The sequence below is a fragment of the Castanea sativa genome, chromosome 12 (genome assembly GCF_040712315.1).
Source record: "Castanea sativa cultivar Marrone di Chiusa Pesio chromosome 12, ASM4071231v1".
Taxonomy (NCBI): domain Eukaryota; kingdom Viridiplantae; phylum Streptophyta; class Magnoliopsida; order Fagales; family Fagaceae; genus Castanea; species Castanea sativa.
Window position 1 is genome coordinate 45,951,129 of NC_134024.1, and position 18,994 is coordinate 45,970,122.

The 18,994-nt window shown below is 35.4% G+C and overlaps 1 pseudogene; it reads left to right on the forward strand.

The window, feature by feature from the left end:
* The first annotated feature begins 1,876 nt into the window (after positions 1–1,876).
* Positions 1,877–17,403, forward strand: LOC142619839 (valine--tRNA ligase, mitochondrial 1-like; annotated as a pseudogene).
* Positions 17,404–18,994: the final 1,591 nt, after the last annotated feature.

The window sequence follows — 18,994 nt, forward strand, 5'->3', positions numbered from 1 at the left end:
GAAGACTATTATTATAATTGTTGCAACTTGGGTTTTTATGATGAAAGTTCTAATGTACTAAAAATATCAATGAAAAGAAGATGACCAACGTAAACTAAATCAAGAGGCATAAACCATGAAGTTGACTTAAACTAATGCATAAGTGAGACATTTTGTGAAGACGCGTGTTGTACATCGATGCATGTTCCAAAATAATAATAATAATAATAATAATGTGTTTGCCACATGAATTTACCAAAAAATTACACCTAGTACATAGCACATTATAATTTTAAAAAAAAATTACACCTAGGACATAGCACATTATAATTTAACTAATGATCAGAGATCCCAAGTTGACAAGACTAAAGAAAAATCTTCAAAAAGATCAATTTCTAAATTAAATAAATAAATGAATAAAATAATAAAAATAATAATCGACATTAGAATGTAGCATATGAACCAAGAATGCACAATCCAAACATAAAATCAAAATGCGTGAGAATGAGCACATCAAATTGTCCAAATAGTTATATTTCTAGTATTCAGATCCAAGTTGCAACATTAGTTAACAATTACAAAAGGCTTTTTGGAAGTCTCATCCCTAAAGGGCTTTCAATGCTCTAAGGATATGTTTCATTAAAGGGTGTAAGCACAGTTATTATAACGAAACTGAATATTGACCCGATTAAAAGACTGATTCATTGGTTCAATTAATGGTTCATTGATTAGACTGGAAGTTTATAATTAATATATTTTATAGATATAAAAATAATTAAAATAAAATAAAATAAGTCATTTGTCTAAGTTATATATATATCAACCACTAAACACATTATTTATGTAAATTACACCAAATAGTTGGATAGTTTAATGTTGGGTAAACTACGTATTTAGTCCCTATCCTATACACCATATTTCAATTTGATCCATAATCTTTTAATTGTGTCAATTTGGTCCCTAACCTTTCTTTACCGTGTCAATATAATCCTTACAGTTATTCTTTGGATGAAAATTAATGACATGTCTAATGACCAAAATAAAAAATTAGTTTCTGTTGATGTGATAATAAACTAAAATTTTATTTTGGCTATTTGCTATGTAAACAATTTTCATCTAATATATAATGGCAAAGATTAAATTGACATGACATTAAAAGGTTAAGGACTAAGTTGACACAATTGAAAGGTTAAGGACCAAATTAAAATATGGTGTAAAGGCTAGGGACTAAATATGTAGTTTACCCTTTAATGTTTGACAAAACAGTATTAAAAATAATTTTAAAAAAAATCAAAAAGTGTGAATCGATGTGGGCTTGGGTGTGAGAGTGTTTGCAACAAGCCCAACCAACCCAACCCAAGGGAATTCTTGTAATCCGTATATTAGAGCATCCACAGCAGTGGAGCTAAAAATTTAGCAATTTAGCTTCACCAAAAGTTACTTTATCTATTTTACCTACACACATGCTACAGCAGTGGATCTATTTTAGCTTTCAACACAATGAAATAATATAAATATCACAATAAAATAATATATCTACCACAATAAAATAATACATCTCACTACAATAAAAACACCACAATAAAAAAGTAATGTGAACGCAAAATAAAAAATTAATTTTTTTTTAGCTCTCATGAACAGTGCACATCTATCTATAGATGTACACTGTAGCAATGAGCTAAAAAAAAATAGATATAGCTCCACTGCTGCATGCTTCTTTTTGGTGTTTTGGTGGAGCTAAAATAGCTATATAGCTATTTAGCTCCACTGCTGCAAGTGCTCTTAGGAGGAGAATTCGAATTCTTATATATAACCGACTCACACTCACCGACTTAGGTAATGTATAAAAACTGTACTGTGGGTTGTTTACGAAAACGAAGACAGAAGCAGAAGCAGAAGCAGAGGAGGAAACTGTCTGTGGGTTGTTTACGAAGACGAAGCAGTAGAGAGGAGGCGGCGAGGGTTTCTGCAAGCCATTCACAATCTCAGCGGCAGCCCCGGAGATACGAATAACAAAATGGTCAAGTCGACGACTGCTTTTGTATTGTTTTTGGTAAACTTAATGGCCTATTTGGATGTTTAAAAAAGGAGGGAGAGTAGAGTAGAGGGAAGGGGAGTAATTCAATTACCTTGTTTGGGAGTTTTTTAAGGAAGGAGGGGGAGGGGTTTGGAGGGGTTTGAAGGGATTTCAACTACCTCAAACCCCTCATTTTTAATTCTCCAAATTGGAGAGATTTGGAGGGAGAATAAAGCACATAAAATTATTGATAAAGTAAATTACCTAATTTACCCTTATTATATTTATAAAATTACAATGTTAAAAATAAAGGGAATGGCTAATTACTCCCTTCCCCCTTACTAATTATAAAAACATCCAAACAATGTGGAGGGTAATCATTCTCTTCTACTCTCCTCTCCACTACTCCCCTCCCCTCTACTCCCCTTTACTCTCTTCCCTCTCTAAACTTCCAAACAGGCCATAAAAGTCGACTAGTCGTTTGATTCTATCACTGTTTCATCTCTTTTTTGATTTCTATCATTCTCAGGCGGTTTCGGAGAAAGACCCGGAAATTATTAAAGAAAAAGAGTTGGAGAGGAAGAAGACTTAATTTTTATTTTTATTTTTATAGAGTAGTTTTTAATTGTGATTTTTATTCTCGATACTAGTCGCTAAGCCGTGCATATGTAAAACATGTGAGAAGCATTACATCCATGAAACACTTTGACATGTAATATTGTTTTAGCTAAAATACAAAGTTGGCTAATGACAATTATTATAAATTGAGGTCTGTTAAGATATCGCTTAATTTGCTAAAATTGAAATTTATTGTTGAAAAAACTTAGTTGAAACAGTATAGCGGAACTAAGAATAGTACTAAAAAGTGTAGTGGGCTCATAAATAATAGCAAAAATAAGTTAAATAGTAAAATAATTTATAATTTTAATCCATATCCAAATGCACACTGAGATGAATATATCTTTAACCTCTGTGATAGAATGTATGATGAAATTGAAAGATTACATTTCGATTGATGCATATCTTTAACCTCTGTGATAGAATGTATGATGAATTTGAAAGAGTACACGTCCAATATAGGTTATATCCATTAATCCATATATAGTTTCTTTTCTCTGACTTTTGAGTTGCTGGTTATGATGTATTTTATTTCCTGCCTTGTAAATTTGGGTCTTTTGTGTATTACAATGAACCCTAGTATGGTATATACAGAGGCTTGGGTTAGGTGTACACAGGCTTACAACATAATTGGGTATCTTGGACTATTACACATAATTTACTTATAAACCCTAATATATTTAACCCTAGTATGCTATTTATTGTGTTTTCTTACTTCCATCTATTTATTTTTATTATAAATTATTGGTCAAATTGAATACATAATTATCTGGCAGGCAAGGGAGAAAGAATTGAAAAGGCAAAAGGCTTTAGAGAAAGCTGCTAAACTGCAGGTAACAAGGAAATATTTTTTGTGGTATTTGCATGCCTTGCTATAAGAATTATTGATGTGTATGAGGATTCGGATTCTTCATAATGATTATTGATTAGTGTGTTCCACTTTGTTTTAGGCGCAACAAGCATCAAATAATCAAAAAAAGAGTGAAAAGAAAATGGTAAAGCATGGGGGGAAGGAAGAGAATCCTGAGGAGTTTCTTGACCCTCCAACGCCTTTCGGTGAGAAGAAAAGAATTTCTAGTCAAATGGCAAAGCAGTATAGTCCTACTGCAGTTGAGAAATCGTATGTGTTGTTTTTCTTTTTTATCTTTTCCTGTATGAAATTGACAATAATTGAAACTTTTGTCATGTTATTGTTTAATGTATAGTATTTTATATATCAAAATAATTGAAACTTTTGTACTCTTTTCATCTATGCTTTCTGATCTAGGTGGTATGCGTGGTGGGAGAAATCTGGGTTCTTTGTTGCAGATGCGAAGAGCTCCAAACCCCCATTTGTTATTGTGAGTTTCCTTTTGGACTTCTTTAAAATTGTTTCTTGAATTATAAGCACATTTTTTCTTTGTTAGTGTTTTCTGTTTTCCTCTCTCAAAGGAAACTCTGAACAGAAACAAATAGCGACTTTTGTGTGAATTAGATTTCAATACAGTTTCCATGTGCATCTTGGGAAGTTTTAACATTTCTAGAACGTTGAAGAGTTTGATTGAACTTTGCTGAGAAGTGAGTCAAACTACAGGGATTTGGTTGGTGGAGATGAGAATAGTATCTAACATGGACAAGACTAAGGAATAGTTCCTACAATTTGCTTTCTGCCTGTCCAACAAGAAGTTTTGTTGGCAAACAACCACCTCTTGTAAATTTAACTCAATTCATTGTCAATTAGTTAATTAGGATTTTGAGTTATGACCTAAGAAGCACAGACACAGGTACTACACAGCCACATGAGCAATTTTTTTCTTTTTTAAAAAGACACAGCAAGTACAATATTGGTAGGACACGGGTGCGACACCAATAGAACACGGGTACGGCACTCCAAATGAAGTGTCCATACCTCCTAGACTTATGACTGGTTAAATTTGCCCATACATTCTGGCTGTTTGTGATTTTGGTCTTGACTGCCTGTTTAACTCCTATGCATTTATTATGCATGAATGGTTGATGTTTGCAAGGTAAAAACTCTAATCTTGAGAATTTAGCCATTTGATGAATGCATTATAATCTTAAGAATTCTCATAAGTAATCCTGTACAAATGTAAAAGAAATGTATGAAGCATGCTGTGCAACATGTAAAGGTGAATTGATTATGTTAAATGCAAGTTCAGATAGAAACGAGTTTAACTGAAAGGATTAAGGTACACGTATGTATATTTTAATTACATTATCTTGTTGTGCACTCATAATTTCTGTTCTTAAATTGGTTTCCTTATTTTGCAGGTCTTGCCACCTCCAAATGTGATCGGTGCCCTCCATATAGGCCATGCCCTTACTGTTGCTATAGAGGTCCCATGGTTGCCTAAAATCTTATGTTTATGCTATACATCTTCCATCTTGCGGTTTTTTAATATGAATTTGTATATACTGCATGCAGGATATGATTGTTCGCTGGCGGAGAATATCAGGATACAATACCTTGTGGGTTCCTGGTATGGACCATGCTGGGATTGCAACGCAGGTTCTTCTTCCTTTTTCCTCTTAAACAAGTTGTTAGTCAATTTTACTTTTTAAAATTTCGGTTTACTGTTGACTGTGAGCATGTAGCTTTTTGTTGTCCTTTATTGCTCAATGACATGTAGCTTTGAGAATGTTAGTTGCATATTTTGGGTTGGGGAGAGTGAGCTCACATATCACTCAGGGGCATAATGCTGTGATACTGGATTTGTAAGGGAAAACCCAAACTGATCCGATATAGGAATGATGTATGGATGGAATATTATAGGAATGATGGATTGAACCAAACACTTAATAATTAAAGGGGATATTTGCTCACCACTCTATGGGATACTTAAATGCCACCCAAAGAGATACAAAATCCTAACTCGCCACCCAAGGAGTCCACCGGTGGGATAAGAGTTGAAAAGAAAAAAATCCTTTTTCTAAAGCACAAAAGCTATGTATAATCTGAAAGTACACTTTTTTTTTTGTTTAATCCATCCAAAAAGATTATATAAAGCTTAGAATAGCTTTATAAGCATGGGAGAATGAAATTAGCAAATAGAACATTAAATTTGCTAGACCAAAGTCAGACTTAACTCTAAGGAACTAGAAACACAATAAAAGACTTGTCTGCCTAGGTGAATTAAAGCATAAAGTCTGATAATTCCCTAGGAATTACTAATTCAAGACTGTTTGACTTCTTTGGAAACAATAACTTATTAATGAGATGTTCTACCAACAGTTACCCTTGTACATATGATCATCTTTTAATTGATTGATTTCACCCCTCAGCATTTAGCCTGAAGAGACATCATGATTGCTAATTTTCCTTTTATTTTTTTCCCCCAAGCATTGTAGCAACAGTTAACTGAAGCTGTTTGGGGCCTTTGCATTCTGCACCCAATGTTTTGCATAAATCATTCTGATGTGGCTTTGCACTGAATTTTGGTCTAGGGAGGAGGACCTTTGAAAGGGTCCAATCCTATGACTATATGGCACTATCAGGCATGAACTTGTTATATGTCACATGCCTTTCAATAAGCATTTTGGCTAATAGCCCATTTTTCATTCAACCTTGCTTTACTCGCATCAAATCCATACTTGTGCTTGCATGTGGTGAATGAATTTTGAATATTCTTTAGAATGCAACTATTTGTCAGTCAATTATTTAATGAGGCATTTTATTCTTTTTTACTTAAATCTTTTTAGGTGGTTGTGGAAAAGAAGATAATGCGTGAAAGAAAATTAACCAGGCATGATCTTGGTCGAGAGAAATTTGTATCTGAAGTGAGTTCAAACACTAGCTAATATCAGTGTCCTTGCCAAGGGAAAAAATATACTCTGTTCATAATTTTGATGTCCTCATGTTGCTTTGTCTATTCACACACACACATTCTGATGTTTCCATTATATTGTGCTGAAAGGTTTGGGATTGGAAAAAAAAGTATGGTGGCACCATTTTACAACAGTTACATGGCTTGGGTGCCTCTTTAGATTGGTCTCGTGAGGTAAGGGTTTAGTTTGATATAACTCATTTTTACTTTGTTCGTGGATACTTATATATCTTTTGATATAATATTAATAAATGTGTATGTTGGCCCATATCAATTAATTTGTAAAATGGATTCTCATACAAATTAATCATGTGCCAACTATCAGATCTGAGCTGGTGACACAAGGACATTGAGTCCTCTGCTCTACTAGTTGTGGATCAAGCATACCATTCTTAATTAGATTTTTTTTCATGTCAGATTCAGTCATGAATCTCTTATTATTTCTTCTTCCCCCACTCTCTGAGTGATTTTTGCTTATTTTTCTTCTATTAGTGCTTCACAATGGATGAGAAAAGCTCAAGAGCTGTGACAGAGGCTTTTGTTAGACTTAACAAGAACAACCTTATTAAAAGGTATGCTTTGACACCAAGAAAAGTTGTGCATTCTTTATCATGGTGGTTGTTCCTTTAAACTAATTTTTTTTCAATCACTTGCTTCAAGTTCTCTCTTCAAAGTTTTGACCTAAATTTGGATACAGTCAGCCCATGTGAAATTAGATGCCTGTTGAGATGATCCCCCCTCCCCCCCCTCCAAAAAAAATCCTTTTAACTACCAAAAAAGGGAAAACAAAAGAAAAGTGGCTTTTTGCTGTATGTTGTGTGTTTAAATATGCTTGATTTTTGTACTTTCATTGTTATCTAGTTTTTTTTTTTAAATTTTTTATTCTTTGTTGCCTCTTAGCCTGTGTGCCTAATTTTCTCTGTATTTTATTTCATCAATTTTCAATGAAGTTTATTACTTATAAAAAAAATCTTTATAATAAATTGTGAAAAATGTCATCCTATCTATAATTAATATATATTTGAACCTCTTAAATACTGTCTTGGTCAAGACTGATAATTTTTACAAATTTATTTTCATATTAATTAGCTACTAAATTTATAATTACGTCGTTATGGTTTGACCCCAGTTGAATCTTGGTTTGATCTCTAGTTGAACCCCAGGCTAACCTCAAATCTTTGAATCTCTTATGTTCCAATTCTTTTGTCGGTCTGGTATTTAAAAAGCATTGGCTTGTAATGCAATTTGTCTATGGTTTGAAGTTTCTATATTATATCCTTTTTTTTTGCAGATAGGAACGTCTAGTGAATTGGGATTGTGTGTTACGGACTGCCATATCTGATATTGAGGTAAGTCTCTAACAGGCAGTCTTTATAATGTGCTTTTTAAGATTTGTTTATTAAAAAAAGGTCTTTCATGGTTTCTGAATTTATTGAAGTTGCTCGATCTTGTTGGTGGAACATATTGAAATCAAAGGAAGGACTTTACTAAATGTTCCAGGATATGACAAACCTGTGGAATTTGGTGTTTTGACTTCATTTGCTTACCCGTTGGAAGGAGAGCTTGGTGAGATTGTTGTGGCTACTACTAGGGTGGAAACTATGCTTGGAGATACTGCTATAGCTATACATCCTGATGATCCAAGGTACAATCATCTTCATGGAAAATATGCCATTCATCCCTTCAATGGAAGAAAGCTTCCTATAGTTTGTGATGCGACTCTTGTTGATCCGAAGTTTGGGTCAGGCACTGTTAAGGTAGAGTTATTTTCAATGATATCAACACTTGCATCAAAATTTCACTTTTGGGTTTTATGTTTCCAGGCTGAAAGAGCTCATAATCCATAAATATTCTTGCAGATTACCCCGGCTCATGACCGGAATGATTTTGAGGTTTGTAGGGGTCATGATCTTGAGTCAATCAACATTTTTACTGATGACCGGGAAATAAACAGCAGTGGTGGCTTGGAGTTTGCAGGGATGCCTCGATTTAAAGCTCGAGAGGCAGTTATTGAAGCATTAAAAAAGAAGGAACATTACTGTTCATATAAGTTAATTCTTTTTTCTTTTTCCATTTTTCAGTTTAGTAATAATGCTTCATTAAAAGAAAACAAAAATTTACAAAGGACCAAAGCACAAAGGCAGTGTGCTACAGAACCAACACAACATAAAAAATAAGGTGCATGGGAAGTACAACTATCAAGCAGCTTATATAAAGAATTAAAAGTAAAACACCTGCAGCATTTGGCTACGCTAGCATAGTCTGGAGGAAGGATAACTTCTGATGATGAATCAATTTCTCATGTCTTTCAATGGTACGTGCATTTCTCTCCCGCCAACTACCCTTCATGCAGCAATGAGGAATCATACTCCAAATCAACACAGCAGTATGCCCATTAAACTTGCTTGACTACCTTGCTAGAAGATCCATAACATTACTTGGCAATGACCCATTGAACCCCAAATAATGAGAACACCAAATTCTGTAATTCTCTAGCTATAGAGCAATGTATCAATAAATGATCAATAGTCTCCCCATCCTTCTTACAAACCAATCAACCACAATTATTCGACACCTCCGCAAATTATCAATGGTTAGAATTTGCCCTAATCCAAAGGAAGAAACTAACCTTAGATGGCACTTTCAACTTCCAGTCTTCCATGGAAAATTGCTTGGGGTGGTGGAATGTAATACCGTGTAATAAGGTCTTTAACATCAAAAACCCCCTTGGAAGAGGGTTTCCAGCATAGCTGGTCCAGTGCTGCTCCACCCCATTCCTTTTCGCCAATCCAGAATAGATCATATCCAAAAATGATGCAACCGACTTTAATTCCCAGTCTTGAACCGGTTGTGCAAAACTGATATTCCAATGGAAGCTATCCCTGAAGGAGATTAAAGTTCAGCCACTGAAGCCTCTCTATTGCAAGTAATACCATAAAGCCTTAGGAGGTTATCTTGCAAAGGAATCCCTCCACCCATGGATCATGTCAGAATTTGATGGAGAAGCCCTCCCCCACCTTAAAAATGACAAAGTTGTGGACTTTGTCCCAGCCCTTCAACCCTTCCTGATACTCTTCCAAAGACAAACTCTATTAGGTCCCTGCACCCTATTAGAACACCAACCCTCCCCCCCCCCCCCCCCCCCCCCCCCCCCCCCCACATTTAGCGTCCACCACCCTTCTCCATAAAGCCTCCCTTTCCACTGTGAACAACGATAACCATTTTCCTAGTAAAGCCTAATTAAATATGACCAAATTTTAAATGCCTAGTGCCCCTTTTTGAAGAGGTTCACGGACCTTCCCCCAACCTACAGGTGTTACTTGAACTCATCATCCATTCCTCCCCACAGAAAATCCTGCTGAAGTTTATTAATACGCTGAGCAATGCTCATCAAGATAGGAAACAATGATGAGAAATAAGTAGGTAAACAGGATGGAATGCTCTTAATCAACGTAATCTGACCCCCTTTGGAAGGACATTCTCTTCTAACCAGCCAAACACCTCTCTATTTTCTCTATCACACCACTCCATTCAGCTTTTGATTTAAAAGAAGAGCCCAAGGGAAGACCCAAATATGCCATAGGTAATTGAGCTGCCTAACACCTCATAAATAGCAGCCAAAAAATCCACATTCAGCACTTCACCAACTGGAACGAGTTCAGATTTCAGGACAGGTTTCTACACTTATTTTGGTTCTGGAAAATATTTTATTTAGCTGTAAGAGAGGATGTTTATAAGGTGTTTATAAGGTATCTTCTGTTTTTGGGGTGGGCTTTTGGACAAATTTTGGCTGTGGTGAGTTTTATGGCTGCAACATGTTCTGCTAAGGGATCATCCTAGTTGTCCTGCGGTAGGAGGGAGGGGTTTTCTTCTGTCTTTTTGGATAAACATGGAGAGGAATTATTGGCTCTGCTGGAGTTCTGATAAGGGAGCATCCCTGGTGTCTTGTGGAAGAACCGTAGGAGTGGACCATCCTAGGAGTTATCTAGAAAGACTTTATTGCTCAATAAAATTTGCTCCACCATGGTAGTTTTCCTATGTCAGGATTGGACTTGTATAGTTACAGTCTGATGTGATTAATCTGGTGGGAACACAACAGCTGTAGTTTTGAAGATTATGCAAAACCTGTAGATTATTTGAAGTCTTTGCTAATCAGGACTTTGTTTGATTGGTCTCGCATTGTACTTCCATTTTTTGTTTTCAATATTCCCTTAGAATTTCTATTTGATTTTTTTGTAATTGTTGCTTGTATGTCGTGTTCATCATCATTAATATGGAATACCTTTTTTATCAATGAAATTTTATTATTTATCCCAAAAAAAAAATCACTGTTCTTTTTGATAAGTAGGTTTTAAGCCATGTTCTTGGTGCCTGAAATTGTTTTTGTTAATTTTCTCTGTTACGTAAATCTATTTTATATTCATGTCTTTTGTGTCCAATTCAAAAAAGCGAGTCTATGTGACATTTGTGTTCTTTTTTTGTTACTTGTATAAGGGCTGCACAAGTTACATTCTAGGAAAAAAAGAAAAGAAATGGAAGTTAAAGACTGCACAAGTTTATTACTCAACAGCTGTTCTATGTTCATGTATTGCTTATGTGTGATGCTATTTATTACTCAATATTGTTTATTTATTTGCATTTAGGGTCTTTATAGAGGTGCTCAAGGTAATGAGATGCGTCTAGGCATATGTTCAAGAACCAATGATGTTGTGGAGCCACTTTCAAAGCCCCAATGGTATGTTAACTGCGATGAAATGGCAATGAAAGGCCTTGCTGCTGTCATGGATGAAGAAAAGGAGATTGAGATCATCCCAAGACAGTATGCTGCTGACTGGAAGAGGTGGTCTTTCATATCTTTTTACCTTGCGTTATAAATTTCTGATGTTCACATCATAAAGATTAAAAATGTTAATTTTTAGCATATCTATTTTTATCATGTTATTCTATGCTTAAAAATGTGGGCATTTGGGTCTTAAACATCACAGATGGCTTGAAAACATTCATGACTGGTGTGTCTCGAGGCAACTTTGGTGGGGCCACTGTGTTCCTGCATGGTATGTCACTCTGGAGGATGATGAGCTGAAGGAAATTAATTCTTACAAAGACCACTGGGTGATTGCAAGAAATGAGGACGATGCTCAGGAGGAGGCTAGCCGATTATATAATGGGAAGAAGTTTCATTTAAGTCAAGATCCTGACGTGCTTGATACTTGGTTTTCTTCTGGTCTCTTTCCATTAGCTGTTTTGGGCTGGCCTGATGATACGGAAGATCTAAAGGCGTTTTATCCAACTTCGGTTTTGGAAACTGGCCATGATATTCTCTTTTTCTGGGTTGCTCGCATGGTAATGCTAGGAATTGAGTTGGGTGGTGATGTACCTTTTAGAAAGGTAACTTGACCTTGCCCCATTATATCTTCTTATAAAAAATGTATTTGGTATATATTTGGAGTTTTTATTATTATTTTCTATACAGTGGACATTTTCTTGTGCAAATCTATTTTAATAACAGAGGTAATGTGATCTGATTGAAGCACCTTAAACTCTATGCAAGTTTATTTGCATCCCATGATTCGTGATGCACATGGGCGCAAGATGTCTAAGTCCTTGGGAAATGTCATTGATCCGCTTGAAGTAATAAATGGGATATCCTTGGAAGGTCTTCATAAGAGGCTAGAGGAGGGTAACTTAGATCCCAAGGAACTGACTGTTGCTAAAGAGGGACAAGTGAAAGACTTTCCTAATGGTATTCCTGAATGTGGTGCAGATGCTCTCCGCTTCGCACTTATATCTTACACAGCTCAGGTTCGTTTCTTTATTCAGATTTCTATCACTCATTTGGCCGTTTCCTTTAATTGAATTACTGATGTGTGTAATCATTTTGTCTCGGTCTGATAAAATAAATCTGGATATTCAAAGAGTGGTGGGGTATCGTCAATGGTGTAATAAATTGTGGAATGCTATACGATTTTCTATGAGCAAGCTTGGGGATGATTATATTCCGCCCACAAATGTAAATCCAGATGGCTTGCCATTTAGCTGTCAATGGATACTCTCATTATTAAACAGAGCCATATTCAAAACTATTGCAGCTTTGGAATCGTATATATTCTCAGATGCAGCAAGTACTGTGTATTCATGGTGGCAATACCAATTGTGTGATGTTTTTATTGAAGCAATTAAGCCTTTCTTTGCTGGGAGTGATCCAAAGTTTGAGACTGCCAGGAGGTTTGCTCGAGACACACTTTGGTTATGTCTTGACAATGGGCTGCAATTGCTTCATCCTTTTATGCCGTATATTACGGAAGAATTATGGCAGCGCCTTTCTTCATCAAGGGACCAGACAGCAATGGAATCAATTATGATATGCAAGTACCCATCAATTGTAGAGGTAAGTTTAGTTTTTTAATAAGTAATACACTTTATTGATAGAAAAACAAGTACAGGAAAAACCAAAGCACACTGGACGTGTACTAAGGGGGAAACAAGGGACAAACAAAACTAAAAAATTAATAAGAATTAAAACTACATCTATTGATCAAATCAGACAAAGAACTGAAAGAGAGAACACCGGACACACAAAGTCTAGAAGAAAGAAGTCTTTAAGTCATGAATTGATCTTTCTGTTCCTTTAAAGATCCAAAAATTCCTCTCCCCCCAAATACTCCACATCAATCAGTGGGGGACCTTGTTCCAAGTCATCCCATTTCAATGTTTACTAAACTTGCCTAGCCAGCTATGTTGGAAACCCGATAAGAAGGGATTTACAATGAGTGGTTACTACAGGCTTCTTCATTGTAATAACAATCAATCTTTCCCTTGGAAGTACCTGTGGAATCAAGATTCCTTCTAGAGTTGATTTCTTTGTTTTGGCAAATTCCTTCTAGAGTTGTTTTCATTGTATGGAAAATCTTGACAATTGGCAATTTACGGAAAATGAATGTGTGGCGTTTAGATTGGTGTTGTGTGTAAATGCAATGGGGAATCAGCAGATTATCTCCTACTTCATTGCTAAATTGCTGTAGATTTGTGATCTATTTTGTTGGGTCTATTGGGGTTTGTTGGGTGATGCTGATGTCTATTATTCAATTGTTAGCTTGTCGGCCAGGTTGTATTGGGGTCATCGATTGTGGATGGCTGCCCTGCATTACTTGATGTGGTGTATATGGAGGGAGAGGAACAAGTGGGGTTTATAGGACACAGAGAGATCTATGCCTGGTTGGGTTGGATGTTTTGCATAATCTGTATGATCTGTTAATGAATTAATAGATATATGGTCTGTTAATGAATTAGTGGATATATGGTCTGCTAGTGAATTAATAGATTTCGTGTAATTTGTGTGTTTGATTGTATGGTTAGTGAATCGATAGATTCATGTAATTTTTGTGTTTGATTGTGTGATCCCCAATTGTATACACCCTACATATTTGGGTGACTATTATTTTGATTACAATAAAAATTGCATTATTCATCAACAAAAGGGCAGTTAGAAAGTTATAAATTTGTTATAAAAGTGAACTGCATTTTTGGATATTTTAAATGGAGTGGTAGGGACCAACAACATTGAATGGAGGAGAAGCATATTGCATAAGCTGTTTGAAAAGGATGATGGTGACTATTTGATTTAATAATTTGTATTATCACTCTTTTGATGATTTTCATGTTTATCTCAGTGCTGGAAAAATGAAAGGGTGGAGTATGAGATGGATCTTGTAGATTCCACAGTGAAATCTCTCAGGTCACTTGCAAATGAAAGACGAGAAAGGTACATGGAAATTATTACTTATTTATTTATATTTAAAAAGAAAAAAAAATTTCCTTGGTCTTTCAATTTTTTTTTTTTTTTTGCATCAACTTTTGTTTGTTCACTCTCTCATTTTTTGGTTTTTGTTTGTTTATTTTATTTTTAAAGTAGATAGGAACATTATTCTTTTGCTTAACAATGTAAGAACTTGCACTTTTTTTTTTAATTTTTTAAAATTGGCCAGGACATCATTCTTTTGCTTAACAATGTAAGAACTTGCACTTTCTATTTTATTTTTTTAAATTGGCTAGGACATCATTCTTTTGCTTAACAATATAAGAACTTGCACTTTCTTTTTGATAAGCAAGTGGTTTGGTTAAAACTTAGTCAGCTCACACGGTTTGCTTAAAACTTGTTGGGTTTACTGGTTTTGACCGGTTCTTGTGCACATCCGATCCAATTCATCACTTGGACTGGTCTATGTGCCGGGTCACCCAGCTATCAGTCCGACCGGCCGGGTCAGGTTTAATACACTGCCTGTAATTGTAAATCTGTGCAAGTTTATTTTAAATTTATTTGAATTGGTCACCAATGAGCTTTAGCTCAACTGGCATCTCCTAACCTTGCAAGTGCTAGGTGCATGTGTAATTCTGATTTAATTTATTTGAATTAATCTGATTGAAAATGTTCAAATTACAAGCTACCCTAATTCTGGCTATGATTCTTCTGTCTTCAGGAGACCTGCTTTTGTACTTTGCAGAAATCATGCATTTGCAGAGATTATTAGCAGCCATGAACTTGAAATTTTTACTCTTGCCAATTTATCATCTTTGAGGGTATGTCACATATGTTGCTCTTAAAGTGGCTCTTGTATATTCATGTTTGAGGCATTACTTATCAAAAAAATACATACACAGATACACGTGCGCACACACACACCCTCTTTTCAGACATGATTTATAGTCACATATGTTGCTCTTAAAGTGGCTCTTGTATATTCATGGTTGAGGCATTACTTATCAAAAAAATATATACACAGATACACACACACACCCACCCTCTTTTCAGGCATGCTTTATACATTCTTATGGAGCCCACTGGACAGACAAGATGATGTTATTTGTCTTTCTTTGCCTGCTTTTGTAGTGTATGTTCATCTCAGTGAAGTCTTTTGTTGCCATGTTGTTACATATGTGTGTCTTTGTACATGAATGCTCCTGAGAAATTATTATGCTACTTTCTGTCTATAGCTGACCCCAAGTTTTGGGACTAAGGTTTTGTTTCTTGTTTTACTATATGTCCATTCATGTAGTTGGTAGTGAACAAACTTGTTATCATATGATTGAATAAGATACTAAAGCTGACCATTAGGGTGTGTTTGGTTGGGGTGATTAATGTGGGAGGGAAAACTAATCTTTTCTATCCTCCAACTTTTTCATCCCTTACTATTTTTCATCTATCCATTTTTCCATCCTTCCAACCTAACACAGCCTTATGCTATGTGACTATATCAATTCTTGCTTTTGAATTGAGGCCGATGTTGCATATTTCTAGCTCATTTCCTCTGATTAAAATACTTCTGTACTGTGAAATAAACATTATACAGGTAATCGGTGAGAATGGTGTGACTCCAGCTGAATGTGCGGAATCTTTTGTAAATGAAAACCTTTCTGTTTATCTTGAGCTTCAAGGATGAGATTCAAAGGTAAGAAAAATGATAAGAAATGGTGTGAAGTTTGGGAATGAGGTTGCGAATGCATGAAACGCTTCAAAACATTAAACAAAAGATTAAGGGCATGTTTGGTATGTGTGTTTAAACACATGTTTTCAGTTTTTAAACAACATTACACGTATTTCCACATATTTTTTCACTCACACGTATTTTCAAATAAACTGAAAACTATTGTTTAAACACATGTACCAAACGGGCTCTAAGTGTCAAAGAAAGCCAAAATTCTATGTTCCTAAGCCCCCCCTCCCCTCCCCCCCCAAAAAAAAAGAGGCAAAATTTGTTGGCTTTTGTATATTGTGTATGAGAATCATTAATTTCAGGTATGGCTGTTGAGCCAACTTATTTATAAGCATCTGCTGAACTGAATTTGTATCACCTCTGATTGAAGTATATCTATTAGAGTAGATCCTGGATTTTTTACATTTTAATTAGGTATTTATTTGTCCGGTACACTGCGTGGTATATGCATTTTGTTACAATCAGTGTATAGTTCAATTTCTATTTATAATTTTAGCTCAATTCAAATGGCTAGATTTTATATTAAGGCTTCTGTTGTATCTCTTTAGAATTTGTGTTCAACCATGTGAACTAGTCTCTTATTCATGAAATATTCTTTTACTAAAATAAAAAAATTATATTAAGGCAAAGCCCACTGTACCTCGTAATCCTTACAACTGATATAGTCAAGCCTGAAAGGAGTTTTTCCATTGTTTCTATAGCGTTGAGAGTAGTATTTATTGGTTAAGATTGTGCAATGAAGTTCTACAATCCTACAATAGAAGGGCTATATCCTGAAAATGTAAAGACTAATGGTGACTTCGAGACCTTATTGCCAGAAAAATCATATCAGCATCAATTGTTCTTATTCAATTTTGAACTATTTCAATATTTTTATTCTTTTACACAGCACTGTATGTTGCAGCCCGCTAATGATTAATTTTTATTTTTATTTTTCAGGCAACATGACAGGCTGTCCAAGGTCATGCGTGCTTTTGCCTACAAAGAAAAGGTTCCTTTACACATTTAACAGGAGAATGTTAAGTCTCCCTCATTTTGTCTCTTGAAGTAGGCCAGCATATATTGAAGCTCAAGCAACAAATATGATTAACTTTAGTAGGTGTTCTAGATCTCTGCAACCTTAGAGTGTCCTCTTTTTGGTCAATTTAAGGAAATTGAGGCAATTAAAACAAAAGTGTTGAGGCAATTAAAAACAAAGGTATCTGGTTCAAAAGATTGTATTTTTGAATATTTGATACCAGCCTTGTTACCATGCTAAAGGTGTCATTATTTTTAATGTTTGGTTTATAGAATCTTTATTAGTCTGGAAGAATGATGTTCAATGAACAACACAGATTACAAACTCGATGGCATGAAGCAAAGCCAACAGATGTGGTTGGTTTTTTGTCAATAGAATCGTTATTATTTATTATTATTCAGGAATTAATATCATGAAAATAAAAAGTTTGAGATGAAGACCCAAATACCCATCCCCATCCCACTTTTTGGTTAAGTGTTTTTCATTTTTCCTCAACATTCTCCTAAGCAAAAGTGGTTTCTCTATGAAAGTTTGTGTTATTTCCGTATACAATGTCCAGCAATTTTGGAGCTCCTTTATATAGCAAGTGGTGCCCCTCTCTAAATCAAGAAATTCGCATATGTTTCTCTGAGTATTAAAATCATGGACCATTTTTGGTTGTAATTGATTTCATTTTAAGTGATATGTTTACTTTGCATCTCAAATAGGAGAGACTTCCTTTATTTTCACTCAACAACTTAAAATCCAAATATTTATTAAGAATATTAGTAATCCACAAGCCATCCTATAAATTTGGTAGCTAACCCAAAAAAGTGGGTCACAACAATTGGTTACAGTTCAACTATTCTCTAGCATCGCAGCTTAGCAGTTACATCTTTGCTTAATCTAGCCTTGAATCAAATTGACATTTGCTCTTCTCCAGTTTGACAACTGTGGGCGCAAGTGCCTGCGACGTGGCTTTTTGGGTGCATCACAGTACACGTCATCATATTAACACAGAGGCAGCAACATCATTTCATTAGAGGCATTACATCAATCGAGCACATTTACATCCAAAGCGTTGCATCTTATCTAGAGAAATAAGTCATTATGACAAAAGTTGTATGTTCTTACTCATATGCAAGACTTATCTTTGCTTACCTTACTGCATCATAGTACCTCAGAACCTTGGCCCTTATGCATTGATGCATGTTCATGTGATTATACATGTTCATATTGTTCATCATACCCATAAACCACAATCCTTAATCTAACCATCAAAACACGTAAAACATGTAATACTATTAATCCTCAGCCTAAACATGTGAAAACTAAGTTAAACAGACCTTAAACATGCATTGAAACTAAATAAAACAGCAAGAACAATGGAAAACACAAAATCTAGGTTTCTGGGCTCGAATGTTCGCGCACATACTCAAAGTATGCACATGCATGTTCATAAGGATGCGTACGCATGCACAACGCATCCTTGCCCAGAAACGCAGCCACAACACAGCAGGTAAAACAAATCAAAAGCTAACCTAGCATGCTTCTAACTATGAAAGAAATGAATCCTAACTATAAAACAAAGCAATAAGGCAATAGATAAAAATAAACAAACAAAAATGAAGAAGATAAGGTTAGACCCTTACCTTAAATAAGAGAGCTCTTGGAGCTTTGATTTTGACCGTTCTCTTCCCAGCCAATGTGGGATTAGCTTTGCACGAATTTTACATTAAAAACTTTTCTTACAAGGCACTTGAAACCCTACATGTGCATGCATACTCGAAGTATGTGTGGGTGCAAGCGCCCGTGACGAGTGGTTTCTTCGTGGGAAGTATGCCTTAGCCTGGAGTGGACCGGGCAGGGGGTGAAAGTGGAGTCGTTACCTAGATTAGGTCTAAAAACCATATGTATAGTGAAAGTTCTGTGATCTGTACCCCCTTTAAATGACATGTTAGCATGTCGGTTCTTTCTCGCGAAGACGGGATACGCAGTACTCCATTTCCCCAAAAGTGATTCTAGGCTAAAACCGGCGTGAGCTTGGGAGTACGAGGTGCCTCATAAA